At 43.4% G+C, this 27585-nt stretch overlaps 1 protein-coding gene across 2 annotated transcripts in view; it reads right to left on the bottom strand.

The window, feature by feature from the left end:
* The window catches only part of LOC120995820 (protein-lysine methyltransferase METTL21C-like), a 92768-nt gene that overhangs the window by 42979 nt on the left and 22204 nt on the right, over nucleotides 1-27585 (bottom strand). The gene's annotated exons all lie outside the window — the stretch shown is intronic.

Below are 27585 nucleotides of genomic sequence, written 5' to 3'. Positions count from 1 at the left end.
CTCTCACACTTCCACAGCATATGCATCAAGTCCGCAGACTCTACAGAGCACCTTGGACAGTCAGCCGTAGGTCTATAACCAATGCGGAACAAAAAAAAACGGTGTCTTGTAGACCCTGTGGACTATAAACAGCTGCGAGAGTTTACGTCCCTCGCTCAAGGAAGAGAGAGGTATTGCCTCTAGTATGTCAGACCATTGATCATCCGTTAGTTCACCTACATCCTTTTCCCACTTGCCCCTAGCCACCAGCGGGTGTAATAACAAAAACTTATCTAGTAGCAACTTGTATACACTGGAGATCATCCCTCTTTTCGCCCCTTTGGACAGAATCTGATGTAGTGCGATATCCCTCCCAGCCATCACAGTTGGACCCCTAAATGTGGAATTGAATGCGTGTCTCACTTGATGGTACTTATAGAAGTGAGTCCTAGGTAGCTCATACATTTCTTGCAGCCTGGAGAAGGACATGAACTTTTTATCTTCCAGAAGGTGGCCTAATCTCAGGATTCCCTTCCTTTTCCATGCTCCAAAATCTGACAAAGAAAGGAACTCCGGCAGCACAGGATTGCCCCACAGTGGAGTGTATTCCGTATTGCCAACAATTCCCCTTAGCTGCTTAACCCTATTCCAGGTAGACTGCATCAAATACCCCAGATCCCCCATCGGACCACCTTTCCCGGCACCTTTAGTCTCCAGGAGCAACATTAGGTCACTAGATGACAAGCAATGGGTAAACAACTGACATGTCACCTCACTAGGTGACATGTCCGTCCACCCTTTAAAGTGCTGACATTGTGCAGCTAGGAAATAAACCCAAGGGTTTGGTATTGCAAGACCCCCTTCCGTTTTAGGATATTGCAATGTTTCAAGTTTAATTCTCGGTTGCCCCTTGCGCCATATGAGCTCCCTGAAAATAGCATTTATCTGATCAAATTTAGACTTTGACAGCCAGACCGGGGAATTATGCAAAATATAAAGTAACTGGGGCATCAACACCATTTTAATAAGATTTTCTCTTCCCGCCACCGATAGATATAGTTTACACCACGCACTAACTTTACTCCTAAACTTAATAACCAGCGGGTCAAAGTTAAGGCGTTCAAAGTCCCTAAGTCTGGGGGATACATGTATACCCAAGTACTTAAAGGATACTTACACACAGAATATTCCTCTCTCGCACAATCTGCAACTGCGCTTGCCCGTCAAGCAGCATAATTGCCGACTTACCCCAATTTATAGATAGACCCGACAGGGCACCGAAGCGGTCAATAATTGTCATAGCCGCTGCCAGGGATGGACCAGTGTCCCCTAAAAAGAGCAACGTGTCGTCTGCATACATCGCCACTTTATTGTTAACTGCCCTATATTGGAACCCCCGAATGTCTAAAGACCTGCGAATCGCTGCAGCTAGAGGCTCAATCGCAACTGCAAATAGCAGCGGCGACAACGGGCACCCCTGTCTAGTTCCCCGGCCCAAACAGAACTTAGGGGGCACCCCACCATTCGCCCTAATACATGCTTTTGGACTAGAGTATAGCACCCTGACCCAGGATATGTACTCATCTCCAAATCCCATATGCACCAAAACTCTCCACAGGAAGCGCCATTCCATGCTGTCAAAGGCCTTGGCCGCGTCTAAAGAAAGGATTGCTCTATCTCCAACATTTTCAGCTGGGAGTTGAATACTGGCAAACACTCTTCTTATATTGATTGACGTAGATTTCTGAGGCATGAAGCCAGTCTGGTCAGAGTGTATGATAGACAAAATAACTTTAGATAGACGGGTGGCCAATACCTTCGCAAGCAACTTAACGTCAGTGGAGAGCAAAGAGATCGGTCTATATGAGTCAGGGAGAGAGTGATCCTTGTCCGGCTTAGGAATGACGACTATGAGCGCCTCCTGCATAGACGGAGGCAACACCCCCCTTTCCTTAGAATAATTAAGTACCTTCAAAAGTTCCGGGAGCAGTACTTCCGCAAAGGTTTTATATACTTCCGCTGGAAGCCCATCTAATCCTGGCGCTTTGTCATTAGCCATAGAACCCAATGCCGCCCTCATTTCCTCCAACTCAATCGGCTCCTCTAATCGCATGCTATCCTCCCTTGACAACCTAGGGAGATCCAATGTATTCAAAAAGGCATCAATCTCCTCATCTGAACATGACACCTTAGAAGTATACAGAGAGGAATAAAAATTATTTAGTATATTTAAGATGTTCTCAGTATCACGCCTCAAGAGCCATTGGAATCTATCAGGCCAGTAATGCATTGCGAACCTTGCTGAGCTTTCGCTATAATCGAGAGCATATGACCGACACTTTCCCCTTCTGTAAAATTTTTTTGCTTGTAAAAGAGCCGTTTCCTCTCCGCTACCTCCAAGAGGTGACATCTCAGCTCCTCCTGCCTAGCCTTTAAAGCATTACTTGTTAGGATAGTTGGTGTCAGCACAAAGGCTTCCTCCGCAAGCTTCATATTCATATGTTTTTGTAGATCGAGCTCTCTAGATTTAGGTTTAATCCGACTGACTGATTTAATTAGGGAGCCCCTGAGGAAGGCCTTCATCGCCTCCCAAACAACCAACGGAGATGCAGTTCCCACATTTATGCGGAAATATTCCCTAAGAGATTGAAGCGTATCAGACATATCACCCATCAGTGTTAACCAGAAAGCGTTCAAACGCCAGTATTTTGCCCCCAGTCTGGCTGTCTCAGAAATTTCAAGTGCGACACTAAATATGGAGTCGACCGATAAGGTCCTGGCAAGATACTCTGAGTTCCGTACAAGTGGAAACATGGGAGCATTCACTAAACCCATATCTATACGCGACAGGGAGCCATAGGTCGAGGAGCAACACGAGTACTTTCTGTCCACGGGGTGGGTCTCCCTCCATACGTCCGTCAGACCTACTTCCCTCAGTAGTCTCGCGAACTGAGTTTCACCAGTACCACCATCACCAGGTGTGACCTGACATCTATCAAGCGAGCTATTGAGCACGTTATTAAAGTCACCCACTATTAGCATTGGAAGCTCAGAAAACTCTGCCATAAAACCCAAAAGCTTTCTCAAAGGTACCGAGGAAAATGGTGGGGGTATATAGATCGTTGCCAACACCATTCTCAACCCTTGGACCACACAATGCACTCCTACCTTCCCTCCTCATCCACACATTCCCTTAGGCATTCAAATTTAATATTTTTATGGACCAGAATACTAACCCCCCTGGAATGTGAGGAGAAGACGGAATGCACCGAATAACCCAACCACGGCTTTTGCATAAAATGTATAGATTGTTTGGTCATATGCGTTTCTTGCAGGCATATTATTGCCGGCTGATATCTAGATAAGTAGCGAAATAAACCGTGTCTTTTCGTAGCATCCGCCATTCCCCTCACATTCCAGCTAAGTATTCTTGTACCAGATCCCATAAGAGTGTATACAAAAATAAAAGTAGATTAGGGCCACATACATCACCAAGTCCCACAAGCTGCAAGAAAAAGCAATGTTAATCAACATAGTATAGTCTCCCATCTCTTCCTCATTTCCCCCTTCTAGGTGAACAAGGACTGTACATTTCAACATCTTAGAATTACTATCTTTGACACATTTGGCATTAATAACCCTCAGTAAACCATTCCCTCCCCTCCCCCCACCCACCTATCCCTACCCTCACAAGAAACATAAGTAGCATAACCAGATTTGCTAGTGAACCTGGGGCCAATAATGTGAACCTGGCCCAACAGCGCCTGGAGCAGCGCAGCATCCAACACGATACCGCTCGCAGGCACAATGAGAAAGTGGGGAGCAACCAAGGGCGTACGCTCTACCCACGAAGTGTCTCCAACAACCGGCTAAAGACAGAAAAGAAATGTCAACAGCGGTGAATAGATATTCCAGGGGACATCGAAACTCCATCCAAGATCAAACATATCCAACAGTCTCAGGTGTCAGTCGATGGGATCCTGGTATTCCCACCAGCCGAATATTATTGCGGCGAGAGCGGTTTTCAAGATCGTTAGTTTTTGCATAAAGCGCCGCTATATCTTTTGACGCGACACGGCTCTCTTTCTGTAGGGTAGCAGCCCCATCTTCCAGGTCCGAGACCCTCCTCTCAACCTCAAAGGTGCGTTCAGCCACCTTATGAAGGTCATGACGAATAATGGAGATATGAGCCTTTAGGCTTCCAATATTTATATTCATAGATTTGAGGGTGACGTTGCAGTTAGCAATAGCTGCCATCACATCCTTTAAAGTGGGCTCAGTAGTAGTGACCTCTGGCAGGCCTTCTTCAGTGCTGCCCGCCCCCTCATCTTGCTGGCCGAGGAGCTGCTGATCATCAGCACAAGGGCCTTCCTGCTCCCCTATGCCCTCATACAGCAAACTTTTAGTAGCCATTGAATGGGACAACGCAGCAGTACCCAGAATAGTTGCTACAAAAAAAAAGTGTTCTGAGAACGAAAAGTGTAAGTGCAGTGTAAATAAAGAGGAGGTCTCAGCACTTGCCTAATTAACACAGTCCCTTCAAAGAACTGAGTGGTGGAGTGCCCAAGAGTTAGACCTTCAACAATCTAATAAAGTTACTTTGCTTAAAGTGGTTATCCAGGAAAAAATATTCATGACTTATCCTCAGGATAGGTCATCAGTATCAGATCTGCAGGGATGCCACACCTGGGACCCCAGCAGATCAGCTGTTAGAAGAGGGCTTAAGAGCTGCAGCCTCTTGTTACGCCAATTACATCACTGTACGTACATCAGTCATGTTGCATAGTTGCAGCTCAGCCCCATTCATGTCAATAGGGCTGAGCTGCAATACCAAGCACTGCCAGTATACAATGTACGGCACTGTTGTTGGAAAGCTGCTGGCAGCCTGCATCACTCACAAAAGATCTTGTGAGTGAAGCGGCTCCCTGAAACAGCTGATTTCTGTGATAATGATGACCTATTCTGAGGAAAAGTCATTATCTTTTCCAGGATAACCCCTTTAATAGGGTTATGTAGTTTTTTTTTATGTTGGTTTATGCAATGTTTATTTAAAGTACAGCGCCTATTTAAGAAAAATAACAAAAAATCTCTGCATCATCCTTATGGAAGTTGCTCTGATGATGAGACAACATACTGTAAGGCTACTTTCACACCTGCGTTTAGGTCGGATCCGTCTGGTATGTGCCCAGACGGATCCGCACCTATAATGCAAACGTTTAGATATGTTCAGAACGGATCCGTTTGCATTACCATGAACAACAAAAAAAAAAAAATTTTTTTTTTTTTTTTTGTTTTTTGTTCATGATAATGCAAACGGATCCGTTTTGACTTTACATTGAAAGTCAATGGGAGACGGATCCGTTTGAAAATTGAGCCATACTGTGTCAACTTCAAACGGATCCGTCCCCATTGACTTACATTGTAAGTCTGGACGGATCCGTTTGCCTCCGCACGGCCAGGCGGACACCTGAACGCTGCAAGCTGCGTTCAGGTGTCCGCCTGCTGAGCGGAACGGAGGACAAACGGAGCCAGACTGATGCATTCTGAGCGGATCCGCATCCATTCAGAATGCATTAGGGCTGGACGGATCCGTTCGGGGCCGCTTGTGAGCCCCTTCAAACGGAACTCACAAGCGGAGCCCCGAACGCTAGTGTGAAAGTAGCCTAAGAAAGAAGTCCTGTAATGTATGGTATAACAGCTGAGTGTATATAGATCTGTTGTTATTATTATTACTGTAGCTATTCTCTGAAAATGACTAACAATTTCCACATGCCACCTGTCCTACAACAGGTTGCCTTGACCTGCAGAGCAGCTTGGGGGTGAGGTGCCTGGCTACACCCTGCTCTCCGTCACCTGCATATATTCCACATTGGTGAGCGTTCCTGTCAAACAGCCTGACTGCATACTATCGTATATGCAGGATTTTTTAATTATTGTCTATTGTAGAGCAGGAACTCTGCTCTTCAATTGATAGTAATGATGCAATGCTGCCTACAATATGCCATCATGGCTGAGCAGCTTGAGGGATTTGACTCTGCTCTACGTCTCTGTCAGGCTACCCAGCAATGATAGTATATTGTAAGCAAGAAAACATCATTACTATCTATGGTACAGCAGAGACCCTGCCCAAAAATAGACAGTAATAGAGCAATCCTGTGTACAGTATGCAGTCAGGCTAAGCAGCCTAACAGGAACACTCAGCAATGTGGAGTATACGCAGATGCCAGAACACAGTGTTTAGCAATGTCCTGACCCCCTAACTCTACAAAGCAGCTATGCAAGAGGAGGCAACCTGTCCTCATCATTTTCTAGGACAGGCTGCTTGTGATCATTTTAATCATTTCTGGAGAACTGCTTTAATGTAGAATGCAAGAACACAATACATTTACAGAACTCTTTTATTATGTTGCTTGTACAAATTCATGTAAATGTAGTATAACTTGAAATATAAGGCCAGTTAAGTATGATCTTGTAAAAGACTGGCGTATATTAAGACTGGGGTATATCTGGTCATAAATGACCCCCTATGCTTCTAACATTGGGACCTCATGAAAGAGTAATCAATGAAATACATAAAGAGGAATTTATTAAGGCCAGCGTTTCATACTCAAGTGTGCTGAGGTAAGATGGTACGCACCTTTTTAAAAAATGTATGCATTTATGGGGTGGGAGCAGATTTGTGCCAAAATTGATGCCATTTTCTGGAATAACAATGGTAAATGTGTTAGGCTGCGGAATGCCAAACACACTGCAGTTAAGGCACCACTTTTCATCTTACTTGAGGAGTGATGAGAAAAGCAAAAGTTGCAGAATAGGAACACTGTTCTGTTCCCAGATGCAGATCCAGTTGTTTCTGTGTGTTTATCAGTTTAACATTGCATTTACCTGTGTTGTAATTCATGTGCATTATATTGTATGGTAACAGCACCATCTACTGATGAGTTCATGTATCTCATCCAGCCTGTTTTCCTATGCATTATGGGAGTCCCAGGGAATTGTGGGTAGTTCCTGGTTCTTTGTAGTCTTGTGCTTGTATTGGAAGCAGTAGCCATCTTATGTCTCAGGAGCCACACACTCTCACTGGTTTTCCTGCCCCATGATCTGTTATTCAGCCTGTTTTCAAGCATAGTCGGTAAGGACACTATCTGTGTGGCATTTACTGTAGTTCATTATATGTTTCTTGTATTGATAGCTCATTATCATTGTATTATCTCATGTACTGCGTGTATAGCAGATTATTCTGTGTCTTATGCCATGTACCATGGATATTTATGTTCTAAAATACTACAGTTTTATTCTGTTGTTTCACCTTTCCTGTAAATTTACTATCAATAAAGAGAAAGTTAAAGCAGTACAGTTTTCTCTTCTTATCAAGACAGAGGGTTTAGCTACATGTCAGATTACACACCATGCTAACGTGTATGAGGACAGTATAAACACTTTTGTATAAAATGTGGCTTGTGCAAAAATTTGCAACTTTTATGTCGGCATACAACTAATGATAAATTCCCACCGATGTGGTCATTTTGAGGATAGTCAGAACCAAGTAGAAATAACCAGGACTATCTAGAGATACTGTCTGTCATATAAAAACCATAGTTGGCAGTGTGTGCGGTCAGTGTCATAGAATGCTTTGCTTACATTACTTTCTACAATAAATTTTTAAAGGGGTTGTCACATAAAGACGACATATGTCTATATTCCATATTAGGCTGGGTTTAACCGGCCTGTCTATACATTAGATGATAATAAAAGGCAGGGGGAAACCTGTAGCAACTCTTCGCCAGTAATTAGAGAAGCTGGGCTGTCATTGTAAAGAACACTTTTAATATATTTTTAACATTTTCTAATAACTATGTTTTATGTTAATATTTCTTACAACGATAAGGGCACAGCCACATGGTCAGGTTTCGTAATGCAGTTTTGGAAGCAAAAATCAGGGGTGGATTATATAAAGAAAGTATAAAGGACAGATACAGCTTTTTATTAATTCAGTCCTGATTTTGGCTTCCAAAACCGTATCAGGAACCCTGATTGTGTCGCCATACCCTCATTTTTCTAACCATACTATTTTACCAATAATTGCCAGGAATTCAACCTATTGGAATTGTCTTTTGAGATGTCAATGGCATAAGTTTTTGCATTAGTAAAAATAAATTATGATTTCAATTTGAATTTTCTCTTGGCTTGTAGAATGCGTACTATAGAAGATTCTCCCGTGTAGAGAGGGAATTGTTACATCTTGTTACATGTGATTGTCAAGAACACATATGCTTCATTCTCCTTTAGTATAGGAATGGAAGTTAAATATTTTAGATCTTGAAGATAGGTAAGAAACAATAACACATGCGAATTATGAACCACACACTTCACTGATTGGGCCACCACACAATTGGGTCACCACAGACTAGACAGTATTTCATAGACAATAAGGAAGGGGCATTCTGCGTCTAAGGATTGGAAACTCTTCTCCAAGGAACTGGACATTGTCACCTAGAAACTATTAGCCAGATATTGTACTACAGAGTCATTAAGCATTGGTCATCATATTATTATGCCGGCTGGAACTGGAAACGCGAGTTCACAAGACATTGGGAAAGCTGTTATTGGGTTACAAGCAACTGGACGCATAATATAAAGCTTGGTTATTTGAGGGTATGCGCAGTGCTTAGCGCCTGATCAAAAGGGGTTTGCACACCAAGGACTTGGCACTGTGTATGTCAATGGGTTACTACGGGCTATACAAAACACATTTCACTTGTTCCAGAAAATGTTGTGTGGGATTACCATTTGGCACAAGATATCTGTTCAAGCTCTTATTAGTCATGAATAGTTTGTACGGTAAGTGATGTCTTGTTTTATTTTGCTTAAATAGTTTATTTTATTTCTGCTTAGTGGGTTTGTTCTTACGTTAGCTACTGTAATTTGGTAATACTATTGTTTGTATATTGCTGGGGGAAAAACAAATGTAAAATAAACAAAATGTTCTAATCCTAATAGAAGAAAACACGATTAATCAACCCACATATGCATTTTCAGCTACTTAGCAGAGGTCTTCATTTTTTGAGTGCACAAGAAAGGTGCACAGCATTTATTTTCAGAGGTCAGAGCAAACTAAACTGTGCATGTTGCAAATGTGGTGACAACAATATGCTTTAAAGTCTAAACCACTCTCCTGAACAGACAAAGCACCATGCTAGCAAATGAATATACTGCTATAGTACATAATTTCTTTAAAGCTACAGTCTCTGAGAAAAAATATTTAAAATATCTCTAGGAATATTATTAATGTACCTGTTAATTAAGAAGAAATGAAAGACGTAGACGGTCTTATGAAATAATTTAGGGACTGTAATGTCATGTTTTGATTTCTGAATGGTACAGTGTTATAAAATCATCATCCATGTAAATTTTCTACAATTATACATTGTCATTAATAAAATAAATTAGAATGTAGATTTCAATGTAGATGGTGATATAAATATACATAAAGAGAAAAATACATGGATCGCTCTCTCTGTGAATGATTCATGGGTGCAACCTTAATGCAAAAGCTCAATCCTACAATGCATTCAGAAAGTCTTAAGATCCTTTTTCTTGTTTTACATTTTGTTATGTTGCAGCCTTGTGCTAAAATAAAAAAAGTTATTACTTTTTTTAATTTTATTATAAAATAGTTTTACGCATCAATCCACACTCAATCCCCCATAATGAGAAACTGAAAACAGAATTTTAGAAATGTTTGCAAATTTATCAAAAAGGAAAAACCTTTGCAATGACACTTGAAATTTAGCTCTGAGGGTCTCCCATTTCTCTTGATCATCTTTGAGATGTTTCTACACCTTGATTGGCGCCCACTTGTGGTAAATTAAGTTGATTGGACATGATTTGAAAAGAAACAGCCTTGTCTATATAAGGTCTCACAGTTGACAATGCATATCAGAGCATAAACTAGTCCATGAGGAGGAATGGACAGCCGGTAGATCTCAGAGATTGCATTATGTGGAGGCGCAGATCAGGAGAAGGGTACAAAAATATTATGCTGCACTAAAAGTTCTCGAGTGCAGTGTCCAACTGCAAGGCAGTGGTCCTCTGCTAAAAGGTTTAAAATTGTGCTAATGTGTGTAATATATTTCCTGTGTAAGGGGGCAGAAAGGATTTAATAGACCTCAGTAACCAGTTTCTAGGTGGGGCTGTTTTTACTCTCCCCATAGGGAGGAGTGAGTCATTGTCTAGAAAATGAAGTGATGGGGAAGGAATGATGCCATAGCCTTTATACCAGCCAGAGAAATGTGGAGAAAGAGAGAAGAAACTTGAAAAGCATTCCAGTGTTGAGAAGAGGTGTGAAGGAATCTCTGTGGAGATAATTTGTCTAAAAGGACTTGGGACTTCATAGCTGATTTGTTCCAGATACAGTTGCAAGAAAAAGTACGTGAACCCTTTGGAATGATATGGATTTCTGCACAAATTGGTCATAGATGAAGATCAGATCACATTTTAAGTCACAACAATAGACAATCACAGTCTGCTTAAACTAATAACACAAAGAATTAAATGTTACCATGTTTTTATTGAACACCATGAAATCCATTCTTGTTTAGTGTTTTACGTATTGTAGATTCGCTAACAGGGATGTTAGCATATGCCAGAGACTTTTGTAAGTCTTTAGCTGACACTCTAGGATTCTTCTTTACCTCATTGAGAAGTCTGCGCTGTGCTCTTGCAGTCATCTTTACAGGACGGCCACTCCTAGGGAGAGTAGCAGCAGTGCTGAACTTTCTCCATTTATAGACAATTTGTCTTACTGTGGACTGATGAACAGCAAGGCTTTTGGAGATACTTTTATAACCCTTTCCAGCTTTATGCAAGTCAACAATTCTTAATCGTAGGTCTTCTGAGAGCTCTTTTGTGCGAGGCATCATTCACATCAGGCAATGCTTCTTGTAAAAAGCAAACCCAGAACTGGTGTGGGTTTTTTATAGGGCAGGCAGGTGTAACAAACACCTCCAATCTCATCTCATTGATTGGACTTCAATTAGCTCTTGAAGATGTCATTAGTCTAGGGGTTCACATACTTTTTCCACCTGCACTGTGATTGTTTACATGGTGTGTTCAATAAAAACATGGTAACATTTAATTCTTTGTGTGTTATTAATTTAAGCAGACTGTGATTGTCTATTGTTGTGACTTAGATGAAGATCAGATCACATTTTATGACCAATTTGTGCAGAAATCCATATCATTCCAAAGGGTTCACATACTTTTTCTTGCAACTGTATATGTCTTCAGGTACCTGAACATACTTTATGGACAGACTGGTAAAGTTTGTTAAATGCACACATCCCACGGAGGACATTGTAGATTAGTTTACTGTGAGTATATCAACCTATAAAGGCACAGAGCTTAATCGTGCAGGATAGCCGCCCCATGGTTGCATAGTGGAAAGAATATTGTGCACCCCTAATTTGGATGCTTATACTAAAGTCAGCTAAAGAAATGTAGTGTGAGGAGAAATGCTTTAAAGAAACATCTTGGCCTGTTAACAGCTTTTGAAGCCATGTCATTTTAACAACTATGGAAACTGTATTTTGCATAATAACTGCCAGTCCATGCATGCTGAGAACGGTCACTGATGTTCTTAAACTTTATTAATCAGTAAGAACTGTTCCACTGGTATACCGGCTTCATCATTGTCTACACTGCTGCACTGCACCAGCATCAGCTACCATCAGCTGCTAGGGACCCTGCCTCGGACTTCAGAATTCATCTTTCCCTGAAGGAAAGAAAAAGTTCACCCTTCCTATCACTGTACAACACAGGGACGCATCATAGTGTGTAACTACAACCATCATCTTTGCTACTATCACTCCTATACTCTCTTGGGATTGCTGTAAGAGCATAGTGACCTCCAAAATTCTCAAATGGAAGAAGTCTGAAACAACTAGAACTCTTCCTAGAGCTGGCCATCCCACCAAACTAAGTTATTAGGGGAGAAGGACCTTGAATCAAGAAGCCAATGGTCACAATCACAATGCCTGAGCTACAAAGATCCTGAGTGCAGATGGGAGAAACTTCCAGCAAATTAATCATCACTGCAGCACACCACCCTTCTGAGCTTTATGGTAGAGTGGCTAGAAAGTAGCCTTTCCTCAGTAAAATACACATGAAAGTCCAAGTGGACTTTGAAAAAATTATAAAGGACTCTCAGACTATGAAAAATATGATTTTATATTATGATTGCCTCAGGTACTGATCACCACCTTCCCAGTAACATCCATACAGTGATGCATGGTGGTGGAAGCATCAACATCATGCTGTGGGGGTGTTTTTCAGTGGCTAGGGCAGATAGACTGGTTAAGGTGGAGGCAAAGCTGAATGGTGCAAAGTACAGAGATATTTTTAATGACCCTAAGCACACAGCCACTTTAGAAAAAAGACGACTGAGGGGAGATCTAATTAATATGTATAAATATATCAGGGGTCAGTACAGAGATCTATCCCATCAGCTATTTATCCCCAGGACTGTGACTGTGACGAGGGGACATCCTCTGCGTCTGGAGGAAAGAAGGTTTGTACACAAACATAGAAGAGGATTCTTTACGGTAAGAGCAGTGAGACTATGGAACTCTCTGCCTGAGGAGGTGGTGATGGTGAGTACAATAAAGGAATTCAAGAGGGGCCTGGACGTATTTCTGGAGCTTAATAATATTACAGGCTATAGCTACTAGAGAGGGGTCGTTGATCCAGGGAGTTATTCGGGAAGGAATTTTTTATTCCCCTAAAGTGGAGAAAATTGGCTTCTACCTCACAGGGTTTTTGGCCTTCCTCTGGATCAACTTGCAGGATAACAGGCCGAACTGGATGGACAAATGTCTTTTTTCGGCCTTATGTACTATGTTACTATGTTACTATGTTACATACTATATATGTGTTTATATGCTAAATACAGTTGTGTTCAAAATTATTCAACCCCCAATGCTGTAAAGGGTTTTAGGGAATTTAGTGTACATTTGTAATTGTGTTCAGAATGAAATCTTACAAGGACTTTTTAAAGAACCAAATGCAACTAAAATTACATCAATTGTTTTTGTAATACAGTATTAAATTTTTTTTTGTGATTTCTTCATTGACACAATTATTCAACCCCTTAAAGACTACCACTCTTAAGAACAGAGGCTCATTCAAGTGTTTTCAATCAGGTATTGAAAACACCTGTGGATGTCAAGGAGCAGCAATCAAGCATAATAAGCACCAATTAGGCAGATTTAAAAGGACTGTGATACTCAGCTCCTTCTAGACATTTACTGGTGTGTTTACAAACATGGTGAAGTCAAGAGAATGGTCCAGGAAGACAATAGAAGAGGTGATTTCTCTTCACAGGAAGGGCAATGGCTATAAGAAGATTGCAAAGATGTTAAACATACCAAGAGACACCATAGGAAGCATCATTCGCAAATTCAAGGCAAAGGGCACTGTTGAAACGCTACCTGGTCGTGGCAGAAAGAAGATGCTGACTTTGACTGCTGTGCGCCACCTGAAGCGCAAAGTGGAGAAAAGTCCCCGTGTGACTGCTGAGGAACTTAAAAAAGATTTGTCAGATGTGGGTACTGAAGTTTCAGCTCAGACAATAAGGCACACACTGCGTAATGAAGGTCTCCATGCCAGAACTCCCAGGCGCACCCCCTCGCTGTCTCCAAAAAATAAGAAGAGTCGACTGCAGTATGCCAAAAGTCATGTGGACAAACCACAAAGGTTTTGGGATAGTGTTCTGTGGACTGATGAAACAAAATTAGAACTGTTTGGGCCCATGGATCAACGCTATGTTTGGAGGAGGAATAACAAGGCCTATAAGGAAAAGAACACCTTGCCTACTGTGAAGCATGGCGGGGGGTCAATCATGCTTTGGGGCTGTTTTGCTTCTACAGGTACAGGGAAGCTTCAGTGTGTGCAAGGTACCATGAATTCTCTTCAGAACCAGGAGATATTGGATGAAAATGTGATGCAGTCCGTCACAAACCTGAGGCTTGGGAGACGTTGGACCTTTCAACAGGACAATGATCCCAAGCATACCTCCAAGTCCACTAGAGCATGGTTGCAGATTAAAGGCTGGAACATTTTGAAGTGGCCATCGCAGTCACCAGACTTAAATCCGATTGAGAACCTCTGGTGGGACTTAAAGGAAGCAGTTGCAGCGCGCAAGCCTAAGAATGTGACTGAACTGGAGGCTTTTGCCCATGAAGAATGGGCGAAGATACCCGTAGATCGCTGCAAGACACTTGTGTCAAGCTATGCTTCACGTTTAAAAGCTGTTATAACTGGAAAAGGATGTTGTACTAAGTACTAAGATTGAATGTCACTTGGGGGTTGAATAAAACTGATAATGATGTGAGCACAGAAAAGACATTTGTGGTTATTTCATTATAAATGTTATGTTATATTATATTTGTCTGACTTACAAGTGCCTCTTTGATTTAATTGTAAACAAGATGACTGAAATGATCAAAATCAATGTCAAACTGGCCAAAACACTCAATTTCAGTGGGGGTTGAATAATTTTGAACACAACTGTATGTGTGTATATACTATATTTGTGTGCAAATGCTGTGTACAATGCATTCAGAAAGTCTTCAGACCCTTTCACCTTTTGCTTTGAAATTTCGTTATATTGCGACCTTGTGCTAAAATTAAAAAAAATCTTTTGAAGACACGTTTTAAAACAATTCCATTTCCACACGGTTGGAATACATTATTATTATTATTTTTTAATTGTTCAATTGAATGAAACCACCATATATACATGATTACTACAGCATACCACTGGGTAGGGCAATCTACCTGTGAGTGATAATGAGAAATTGAGCATCAGGCCTCAATAATCAGTTTCCGTGAATCCCATTTCCACACAGTTAGAATTACATTTTTTGGGGAATTATTCAATTTAATTAAACCAGCATATATACATGATTATAACAGCAAAACACAGGTAGGGAAGCAATCTGCCCATGAAATAGATTGTCAGGCCTGCCCCTTAATCATCCATTTACGTTCATTTATTTCTCCACATAGTAGAATTTTTTTTTTTTGGGGACTTCATCAATTAAATTAAACCAGCATATATGTGATCAGTACACAAATGCAAAGGCCAGCACACAAAAGTATCTGTGAGTGATAACGAATTTAGGCTTAAATCCATTTCCCTTTATTTCTGTGTTGACACATTTCCAATCAATTTATTTTTTTATTTTTTTTATTTGGGTTGTTGATGATATTCAAACCAGCATATATGCATGATTACTGCACCAATAGACAGGGTAGCACACTAAAGAACAAGTGATGAATTTGGGCATAAAATCAGTTTCCCATTATTTCAGTCTTCACACGTTTAAAAAAAATTTTTGGGGGGGAATGGGGGGGGGGTTGTTGATTATATTCCAACTAGCAGCATATATAAGTGATTACTACACCAATTCACAGGGTAGTGCACAACATTATCTGATAGGTCAAAAAATGTCAGGGCTATGGAAGGGTTCCAAACAAAAGACCTAGAGACAAAATGTGGGTAGTAGCAGCACCAACTATCTAGCCAGAAGTAGAAGTAGTAGTAGTAGGCCACAAGTGTTCCTGCTGGCTTCGAAAAGGCGCAACATTATAGTTGAGGAGAAAGAGGATGAGATTGGATGGCTCACTCCTCCTCTCAGTCGCAGCACGATGATGTGGAGGTAACTTCAGAGTCCAACACCATGCCATGGAGCCAGGGGTCACAGCATTCCTTCTGCTCTTGCAGCCCCAAAGAAGGCTTTCAATGGAATCCTCTCAGTTTTCACTGTCTCTTTCTAGTGGGGCGCCTTCCTTTTTCCTTTTCCTAAGAAAACCCCACGATGCCCTACGGCAGATAGTCAAGAGAGTCTACCTGTCGATGAATTGTGTGAGAGCAGTGAGCATTTGTACTGCCCTGAGAGGTGGAAAGGGAGGCTGGTGACCCCAGTCATATCCATGGCCCCTGTAGCTGCGGTATTGGCGTTGGGGGCAGCGACAGTGGCAGTCGGGGCAGAGCAGGGGAGACGAGCCAAAGAACCCACAATGATATCCTACAGTCTGATGGAAAATAAAGGGAGGATGAAGACTCTGTTGACTGTATGCTGGACAGGATCTGGGAGCCGGATCGGGGTTCTGAGGAGGAGGCAACATCAGAAGAGGAGGGTGATGGCAGCAGCAATAAAGAGCAGAAGCCACATACCTCCCAAAGAACAGCTAGGGCCACGTCTGCTTCAGGATCTGGTGATGCTGCTGACGCTGTGGGTGGGTTAGGCCCAAAACATGCCACAGCTAAGCCGAGCTTGGCTGCCTCTACCTCTGAGTATCTACCTTTCTGGCATTTTTTCTCCACGCTACTGGAAGACAAAACATTGCCTTGTGCAAGCTGTGCAAGAACAAAATAAGACGTGGGCAGGGAAACACAAACGTAGGCACCATAGCTCAATTGAACCTCATGAAGTGGCATCACTGCATCCCGTGGGCAAACAGAGGTGGCAGCCAGCCACTGCAGCAGGATTTCCCTCCTTCCCCTGCTCCTTCTTGTGGGGGCAGTACAGGTAGTACAGTATCTTTCACATCTTCATCATCCCTTTCTGCTTCTCCTGCTCATACTCCTCCTCCTCTGCTCTATCATCAGCCATCGATAATGGAATGCGTTGCCAGGAAACAAGTCTAGGTGCCCAGCAACTCAATGGTGCACAAGCTTAATTCCCACCTGGCCAAGTTACTAGTGGTACAATTGTTGCCGTACCATTTAGTCAAGTCTGCTGCCTTTAGGGAGCTAATGGCGTGCGCTCAGCCTCGCTGGAACATTCCTTGCATTATTTTTCCAAAAAAGCCATCCCTGCATTTTACTCTCACATGGTGGAAAATGTGGGATGCTCCCTGTGATTCTCACTGTGCAGCAAGGTTCACGCCAAGGTGGACATCTGGAGCAGCTCTTATGGGAAGGCACAGTACATGTCTTTCATGAGCCACTGGGTAATGTTTTTTCTGGCATCGGCAAGGCAGCACCCCGGCAATGAGGCCAGCTCCTTTTGTCCCCGCCACAATTGTGTTGGCCTGGCACCCATACCAGGCACTTAGCCACCTCTTCCTTTACCATGGACACGTTCCTGTCCCCAACAGCAGCAGGGTACAGGTTTTATCACACTACCCCTCCTTCCTATCATGTGTCTGATCTGATCAGCCTGGGAAGAGTAGCCACACTGGCTACTGTAGGATGAGAAGCAAGAGGACGATGATGAGGATGGCACCAGCCAAGACATCCAATCGTTTCAGTGGGCGGCAGAGCCAGAAAGAACTGGCTCCTCGGGCATGCTGGCCAAAATGACGACTTGTATACATGCTTTCTTACGCAATGACAGGCATATCGTTGACATCTAGCAGTCTGATGATTACTGGATAGCCATGCCATACTTTTAGACCCTTGAAAACAAGGCAAAATGGGGGAATGTTTTCCCCTGGTAGAAAGGGAGGCCAAATGATGTTATTACCAGGAAACACTGTGTAAGCAGCTTGCTGCAGCTTACGGCGAGCACAAGCCTGACACTAGTGTTTCTGAAAGGGAATACCCTCTTTTCCTTTTCTTCTCTTCTCCAGTTGGAGGCAGTGCCCCCTTGTCTTTTGAGGGTATTTTACATGGAACAGTTTTTCACCATATTTTTTGTATGGTCCATTTATATATTTGTATAGGTAAACAAGGTCCCCTCTTAGAGGTCTCGTCTCAAGACTAAATAAATTTAATTATTTTAATCTTTCTTTATAACTAAGACCATCCATGCCCCTTATCAGTTTAGTAGCTCTCCTTTGTATGTTTTCCAGTTCCAAAACATCCGTTCTATGGACTGGTGCCCAGAACTGAACTGCATATTCCAGATGAGACCGCACTAGGGCTGCAACGATTAATCGACATTATCGATAATATTCGATAACGGGATTCGTTGTCAACGAATCCCGTTATCGAATAATCGGCCGATTCGTTGCTATGCGGGCGGGAGCGGGCGGTCAGGCACTATGCCTGCGGGTCCTTGAACTTTAAATCACCGCATCTTTATTACCTTACAATGAAGCTCCAGTAACAGGCAGAGCGGGCGGGGGCGTAACGTCACTTACTTACGTGACGCGCATGCTCCGCCTGTTTCATTCATAAAGTGGGTGGAGCAGGCGCGTCACGTGAGTAAGTAACGTTACGCCGCCGCCCGCTCTGCCTGTTACTGGAGCTTCATTGTAAGGTAAAAAAGATGCAGTGATTTAAAGTAAAAGTTTTTGCCGGTTAAGGAATACTGCTGTGATGGGGAGGGGGGATCTGTGGATGGCACTGTTATGGTAAGGGGATCTGTGGATGACACTGCTATGGGGGAGATCTGTAGATGAGACATATAGCAAGATGCTATATAGTCTCATCCATAGATCCCCCATAGCATGGTCATCCACAGGTCCCCCTCCCCATAACAGTGTCATCCAAAGATCCCCCATAACAGTGCCATCCACAGATTCCCTTCATAACAGTGCCATCCACAGATCCCCCCATAACAGTGCCATCCACAGATCCCCCATAACAGTGCCATCCACAGATCCCCCATAACAGTGCCATCCACAGATCCCCCATAACAGTGCCATCCACAGATCCCCCCGTAACAGTGCCATCCACAGATCCCCCCATAACAGTGCCATCCACAGATCCCCCCATAACAGTGCCATCCACAGATCCCCATAACAGTGCCATCCACAGATCCCCCCATAACAGTGCCATCCACAGATCCCCCCGTAACAGTGCCATCCACAGATCCCCCCATAACAGTGCCATCCACAGATCCCCCCATAACAGCGCCATCCACAGATCCCCCATAACAGCGCCATCCACAGATCCCCCCATAACAGCGCCATCCACAGATCCCCCCATAACAGTGTGTCATCCACAGATCCCCTCCAAAACAGTGCCATCCACAGATCCCCCATAACAGTGTCATCCACAGATCCCCTCCATAACAGTGCCATCCACAGATCCCCCATAACAGTGCCATCCACAAATCCCTCATAACAGTGTCATCCACAGATCCCCCCATAACAGTGCCATCCACAGATCCCCCCATAACAGTGCCATCCACAGATCCCCCATAAAAGTGCTATCCACAGATCCCCCCTTAACAGTGCCACCCACATATTGTTTTAATATGGCCTTTGAACATAATTTTTCAAGAAAAATCATATAACCCCCTTTTTTTGTCATTTTGGTGTATTTTCTCGATTAATCGATGAAATTATCAACAACTAATCGATTATTCAAATAATCGTTAGTTGCAGCCCTAGACTGCACCAATGCTTTGTAAAGTGGTAATATTACATCCCTGGCCCGCGAGTCCATGCGTCGTTTAATGCATGACAATATCCTGGTAGTCTTAGAAGCAGCTGATTGACATTGTATGCTGTTATTTAATCTACCATCTACAAGGACACCCAAATCCTTCTCTATAAGTGAATATCCCAGTGTTACATCCCCTAGGACAGGGATGCTCAACCTGCGACCCTCCAGCTGTTGTAAAACTACAACTCTCACCATGCCCTTCTGTAGGCTGAAAGCTGTAGGCTGTCCGGGAATGATGGGAGTTGTAGTTTTGCAACAGCTGGAGGGCCGCAGGTTGAGCATGCCTGCCCTAGGACATATGATACATGGAGATTATTACTACCAAGTTGCATAACTTTACATTTATCCACATTGAACTTCATTTGCCAAGTTGATGCCCAATCACTCAGAGTGATTACAAGTCAGCTTGTAGTTTATGGACATCTTCCATAGACTACACAGTACTGCATAGCTTAGTGTCATCTGCAAAAATATAAATGATGCTATTAATCTCATCCTCAATATCATTATTAAATAGATTAAAAAATAGAGGACCCAGCACTGAACCTTGGGGTACACCACTTATAACCCGGAACCATTCTGCATAGGAATCATTGACCACAACTCTCTGGACACTGTCCTTCAGCCAGTTTTCAATCCAATCACAAACTATACTTTCCAAGCCTATAGACCTTACTTTACTTATTAAGCGTCTATGAGGGACAGTATCAAAAGCCTTTGCAAAATCCAGAAACACTACATCCACAGCCGCCCCTCTGTCCAGGCTACTACTCACCTTCTCATAAAAACAAATCAGGTTAGTCTGACAACTGTTGTCCTTGGTAAACCCATGTTGGTTATCACTTATGATATTATTAATAGAGTTGAGCTGACACCTGGATGTTCAGGTTCGACGGGTTCAGCCGAACTTCGGAAAAAAGTTCGAGTTCGGGACCCGAATTTGACCCGAACTTGACCCCGAACACGAACCCCATTGAAGTCAATGGGGACCCGAACTTTTGAGCACTAAAATGGCTGTAAAAATGTCATGGAAAGGGCTAGAGGGCTGCAAATGGCGTCAACATGTGGTTAAGAGCATGGCAAGTGCTCTGCAAACAAATGTGGATAGGGAAATCACTTTAAATAACATAAAATACGTAAAAATAAAAAATAATAATCTTGATCTAGGAGCACCAGGTCCATATGTAGTAGGAGGTTGAGGAGACGGTGGATGTGGCGGTGTAGGTGGATGCGGCGGTGGAGGAGGAGGTAGTCTACACTAGTTTTTGGTTTTAAATTTTATTTTGAAAATTAGGGTACACCCCAAAACATTGGGAAATATAACCTGTGATAACCCCCTCCAGTCATGCTAAACACACGTTCAGACAATACACTGGCTGCAGGGCAGGCCAGCACCTCCAATGGGTAAAGGGCAAGCTCAGGCCATGTGCCCAATTTGGAGACCCAGAAGTTGCAGGGGCTGACCCTTGTCAGTCAGTTCGTGTAGGTGTGTGAACACTTACTGCCCCACCATGTCGCACGTCCCCGTGATGTTCACGATCCAATTTGATATCTGCTCTATCAACTTTCGATGTTCTTTTATGCGCCTACCATGGTGATCACGGGTGGCGGGGAATCAGGGTTCCAGGCCAGAGAGGGAGCATGAGAAAGAAAGACCACATCCAAGGGAGGATTAATTTTTTCAAATTTTAAATTAGAGTTGAAATATGGGAGAAATTATTAAAGCATAAAAGTGTGATAACTTTTCAAAGTTTAAGCATTAAATGAAAGGATGTGGTGCGCATTAATTACTGAATAATTTATAAAATTTTATTCCCTGTCACCTATGCATAGCAGGTGTTTATTCATGTCTAAAATTGTATTATTTCAACCCAAGAATGTAACAGAAAAATTATTGAAATTTATTAAGCTGTCAACTAGGTAGAGGAGGGGTATATTACACCCAAAAATTTGTTAATGTCACCATAAAATGTAACTGACAATTTTTATTTTTATTTTTACCGGTCCACTAGGTATAGCAAAGGTACTATACACACCAAAATTGGTGAATTTCACCCTAAAATGTAAATTACAATTTTTTTTTTAACCGGCCTACTAGGTATAGCAGTAGTACTATACACCCAAAAATTTGTTAATTTCACCATAAAATGTAACAGATAATTTTTTACATTTATTTTACCGGTCTAATAGGAATAGCAGTGGTACTATACACACCAAAATTGGTGAATTTCACCCTAAAATGTAAATGACAATTATAATTTTTTTTAACAGGCCTACTAGGTATAGCAGTGGTACTATACACCTAAAAATTTGTTAATTTCACCAGAAAAAGTAAATGACAATAGTTTTTTTTTTGTTTAATCTGTCTACTAGGTATAGCAGTGGTACTATACACCCAAAAATTTGTTAATTTCACCATAAAATGTAACAGATGATATTTTTTTTTTTTACCGGTCTACTAGGTATAGCAGTGGTACTATACACACCATTTTATTTTTTATTTTTTAACCTGTCTACTAGATATAGCAGTGGTACTGTATAGCAGTGGTACTATACACAGTGGTACTATACACAACAAAATTGGTGAATTTCACCCTAAAATGTAAATGACAATTTTTTATTTTTTTTTAACCTGTCTACTAGATATAGCAGTGGTACTATACACCCAAAAATTGGTCAATTTAACCCGAAAAAGTAAATGACAAAGTAGTGAAATGATATATGGAGTAGGAGTTTGAGGAGGAGGTGGACGTAGCAGAGTAGGTGGAAGCGGCGGTGGAGGAGGACGAGATAGCCAACACAGGTTTTTGGTTTTAATTTATTTTGTAAAATTAAGGTACACTCCAAAAGAGTGTGAAATATCCAAAATACAAACATGAGCAATTGCGCTGCAGTATAACAATGGCTGCCTAGTGCCGGCATACATGTCTATTCTGCACAAGGTACGGACAAGTCCTGAGGAATCCATGCCTGGTTCATTTTAATGAACGTGAGCTTGTCCACATTGGCTGTGGACAGGCGGCTGCGCTTGTCTGTGATGACGCCCCCTGCCGTGCTAAACACATGTTCAGATAATACACTGGCTGCAGGGCAGGCCAAGACTTTCAAGGCGGAAAGGACAAGCTCAGGCCATGTGCCCAATTTGGAGACCCAGAAGTTGAAGGAGGCAGACCCGTCATTCAGTACATGTAGGCGTGTGCACACATACTGCAGCCAGCCAGAACCGCAGGGGCAACACGTGAGGTGCACGGTGGACCGATGAGGGGCCAAACAATAACACAGTTCATCGGTTTACTCACGGTTAGCAGAAAGCCTCCCTGGGCTGGCAGCACAGTGTTGAGGAAGACAGCACGAAATCCTCCGGGCACGCTCTGTGGTAGGAAAGCACCAGCCTAGATGGAGGTTGAGGTGCCCTTGATGGCAGTGTTTAGGGTGCTTGTGGTGGCTGGGTCCTTTGGTGTTATTTGTCGTGACGCCAGTACCGTTAATGGTGGTACAACCAATTGTAAGAATGAAGTAGACAGTGGTAGAATACAACTCACAACTTTTACTGATGTTGGTTCCAGTTGCGGCATATACATCCAGACAGAATACAGTCTTTTGCAACTTAGAGGAATTCTGTTGATCCACTGTTAATAGATTTGGCTTGGTTTAGCTTAGCTTGAAGGTTCTGTATAAGTATTTTCTGGTAGGTGACTTTGCTTAAGGTCCCTTGTAAACCAGAGTAATTTGGTGAGGTTGCCTGTGGCTATAGTATCCTTCACCTGGATTCCCAAAGGTCTTTTATGCCTGGTTTGTGGCTTTTATCCTTTGAATTTTAATCTTTTCTTTCTTTTGTCCCTTCCTGGACTAGACTTTCAACTGAGCAGAAGTGCTAGATCTGCACTCGCTCAAACTTAGCAACAGACTAGCTGACTACTAATCAACAACCCTCTCACTAGGCCTGACTTAGGTATTTATATGACCTAAGTGCTATCCCCATCTAGTGGTGGGATGTATAAATTACACCTAGCCAGCCTATGAACAGGGATACAACAGGTGTTGTAATACAAAATAACATGCAATACGAAAATGCAGTTTTAAAGCTATTTTGCAGTTCCCACGTGTCCTGAGTGGGACGCTGCAATACTGCTCCACCATGTTGGTGAAATGCTGCCTCCTGCTAAGACGTTCCATATCAGCTGGTGGTTGTGGCGTGCTGACAAAGCTTTTCCACATTTCGGCCATGCTAACCCTGCCTTCTGAGGTGCTGGCGGTGCCCCAGCTGCGTTGGCGACCTCTTCCTCGTCCTCTGCCTTCGCCTTGTGCTTCCACTGTGCCCCCGCTGTCAGGTGGGAAAGCCACCAGCAGCGCGTCTACCAGCGTGCGCTTGTACTCGCGCATCTTACGATTACGCTCCAGTGACGGAATTAAGGACGGTACGTTGTCCTTGTAACGGGGATACAGCAGCGTGGCCACCCAGTAATCAGCACGAGTTAGAATGTGGGAAACTCGGCGGTCGTTGCGGAGACACTACAGCATGTAATCGCTCATGTGTGCCAGGCTGCCCAGAGGCAACGAAAAGCTGTCCTCTGTGGGAGGTGTATTGTCTGTGTCCTAATTGTGTACCTTGGGTTTGTGGGTGCAGGAACCCACCCTCGGAGCCACTTGGGAATGACTGGCCGGAAACCTGGCCGGAAATGATCCCTCTTCTTCCTCCTCCTGTGCCACATCCTCTTCCATCATCGCCAGGAGCGTTTTTTCAAGGAGACATAGAAGTGGCATAGTAACACTGAGAACAGCGTTATCGGCACTGGCCATGTTGGTGGAGTACTCGAAACAGCGCAACAAGGAACACAGGTCTCGCATGGAGGCCCAGTCATTGGTGGTGAAGTGGTGCTGTTCCGCCGAGCGACTCACCCGTGCGTGCTGCAGCTGAAACTCCACTATCGCCTGCTGCTGCTCGCATAGTCTGGCCAGCAGGTGCAAGGTGGAGTTCCACCTTGTGGGCACGTCGCATATGAGGCGGTGAGCGGGAAGGCCACCAAATTCAGCACATGCGCCAGGCAAGGGATGTGCGTCAAACCGGCTAGTCCCAGAGCTTCTACGAGATTTCGCCCATTATCGCACACCACCAGGCTGGGTTTGAGGCTGACTGGCACAAACCACTCATCGGTCTGTTGTTAAAGGTGTCGCAACCAGACAGCTGAGAAGCTCTGACAGAAGCCTTTCAGAACCTCCTCCTTGAGTTTTCTTTGTTTTGGTTTTCAGTTCCTCATCTCGTTAGTCTCTCTCAGCTGTCATCTAGTTGGACTGATTGCATCCCTTTAAATTCCTCCCCATAATGCATTAGTGTGCGGCTTATACAACTTCCTGGAGTGTGTGTGCATGCTGTTCCTATTCCCCAGTCTTCTACAAGATAAGTGCTGTACATTTATTTGTGATTTTCTGTTTGCTGGATCTCAGATGACCCTGACTCCCTCCGTGTCTAGTGTAGGGAGCCGGTGGTCGTGTCCCCTCACTATTGTAGGGTGTTTAGGTGTTATATAGTCGAGGTACGTGGATATGCGACCATTCACCTTTGGGGTGTTCGCATAGGCTGAGCAGTCAGGGAGAGTGCCAGGTCTCATGCAGGGGTCTCCCTTTTTGCTCCTTAGTTTTGGATCCAGTGAATCATAGATTCGTTTGCATTGTCTTGTTTCCTGTACACCTTCCGTGACATTATAAGCCGCCAAAACCGTCTCAAGCATGGATCCGGTTTCACTTTTGGCTGAACGCTTCCAGGGTCTTTCATTGGAGGTAGCTGATCTCCGTAAGACTTTTTCTCAGTTTCAAGTGACCGGTTCAGCTTGCGTTCATGGAGTTTGTTCTGAGCCTAAGATCTCGCTCCCGGATACGTTCTCCGGGGGTAGTGAGAATTTTGTGCGTTTTAGAGAGGCTTGCAAACTCCATTTTCGCCTTCTTCCCCATTCCTCTGGTGATGAGGAAAAGAGGGTGGGGATCATTATATCGCTGCTCAGGGGTAACGCTCAGTCGTGGGCCTTTTCGCTGCCGGAGGGGGCACGGCCCCTCTGTTCAGTGGATGAATTATTTTTAGCCCTGGGTCAGATATATGATGATCCGGATCGTATTGCTCTGGCTGAGTCTAGACTACGTCTGTTATGCCAGGGTAAACAATCCGCAGAGATATACTGCTCAGAATTTCGGAGATGGGCAGCTGATACTGGTTGGAATGATGCTGCACTCCGAAGTCAATTTTGCCATGGTCTTTCAGAGGGATTGAAAGATGCATTTGCCTTTCATGAGAGGCCTATCTCCTTGGACTCTGCTATGTCTCAGGCTGTTCGTATTGACAGGCGTCTTAGAGAGAGAGGAGAGCTCTCCTTCCTGTCATACTCAGTCCCAGGACAGTGCAGCGGTCTCTTTCTGTGCGCAGGGGTCTCAGTTGCTGTCAGCCCCTTCTGAGCAGGAGCCCATGCAGCTGGGGTTGATTGCCTCTGACAATAGAAGATTCAGCCTGCATGGGAGGGTTTGTTTTTGTTGTGGAGGTATAAATTATTTGGCAAATGTTTGTCCCTCTAGGAGATTCAGGCAGTTTTCTGGGAGTAATAAAGAAACAAAAAGGAAAAAATCTTTTAAAAATGTTCCGTCTGTTACTATTGGCAGGGTTGAGGGGGGAATTGAAGGTTTTCCATTTGCTTGTAGTTCCCGTTTTGTCCTGCCTGCTAGGGTGGCGCTAGAGAGCAAGAGCATTTTTTGTGAGATTTTTGTGGATAGTGGAGCAGCTGTCAATCTCATTGATAATCAATTTGCAATAACTCATGGTTTCCAAGTATGCACTTTGGGAAAGGATATTCCTGTTTTTGCTATTGATTCCGCCCCACTTTCTCAGAAATCATTAAAGGGCATAGTTCACAATATCCGTTTAATTGTGAGTGATGCTCATGTTGAGGATGTGTCATGTTTCGTCCTTAGCGGTTTGCCTACTCCTCTAGTGTTGGGGCTACCCTGGCTCACTAAACATAACCCCACCATTGATTGGCAAGCAAGGCAAATAAATGGTTGGAGTGACTTTTGCAGAGAGAATTGCCTCACGACATCTGTTTCTGAGGTTTCTACTAAGACTGTACCACCTTTCCTCTCTGAATTTTCGGATGTCTTCTCTGAGAGTGGAGTTCAGGATTTGCCCCCGCACAGGGAGTACGATTGCCCTATTAATCTCATCCCAGGCGCCAAACTGCCTAAATCTCGTTTATACAATCTTTCCCAACCTGAGAGGGTCGCTATGCGTGCTTATATCTCTGAGAGTCTGAGAAAAGGACACATACGACCCTCGAAGTCACCTGTTGCCGCTGGTTTTTTCTTTGTTAAGAAAAAAGATGGTTCTTTAAGACCTTGTCTGGATTTCAGGGAGCTGAACAGTATCACTATTCGTGACCCTTATCCGCTTCCTCTGATCCTGGACCTGTTTAACCAGGTTGTTGGGGCTAAAGTCTTTTCCAAATTAGACCTAAGAGGGGCATACAACCTGGTCAGGGTCAGAGAAGGATACGAATGGAAGACGGCCTTCAATACCCCTGAGGGCCATTTTGAGAATTTGGTTATGCCTTTTGGTTTGATGAATGCCCCAGCCGTTTTTCAGCATTTCATGAACAGCATTTTTTATCATTTAATGGGAAAATTTGTATTAGTGTATTTGGATGACATTTTGATTTTTTCTCCTGATTTCAAAACTCATAAGGAACACTTACGTCAGGTCTTGCTCATCCTGCGGGAGAATAAATTATACGCGAAACTGGAAAAATGTGTGTTTGCGGTTCCAGAAATTCAATTTCTGGGGTTTCTTCTCTCCGCTTCTGGTTTTCGCATGGACCCCGAGAAGGTCCGCGCTGTGCTTGAGTGGGAGCTTCCTGAGAATCAGAAGGCGCTGATGCGTTTTTTGGGCTTTGCCAATTATTACAGGAAGTTTATTTTGAATTATTCCTCTGTTGTTAAACCACTCACTGATATGACTAGAAAGGGGGTAGATTTTTCCTCCTGGTCGGTAGAGGCGCGTAAGGCCTTTTCTAATATCAAGCAGAGTTTTGCTTCCGCTCCCATCCTGGTACAACCTGATATTTCTTTACCCTTCATAGTTGAGGTTGATGCTTCTGAGGTGGGTGTGGGTGCGGTCTTGTCTCAGGGTTCCTCTCCTGCCAAATGGCGACCGTGTGCCTTTTTCTCGA

Source organism: Bufo bufo, chromosome 3 (genome assembly GCF_905171765.1).
Source record: "Bufo bufo chromosome 3, aBufBuf1.1, whole genome shotgun sequence".
In the NCBI taxonomy this organism is placed as follows: Eukaryota; Metazoa; Chordata; class Amphibia; order Anura; family Bufonidae; genus Bufo; species Bufo bufo.
Note: the sequence above shows the minus strand (reverse complement) of the source record. Positions and strands in the feature narration are given on the sequence as shown.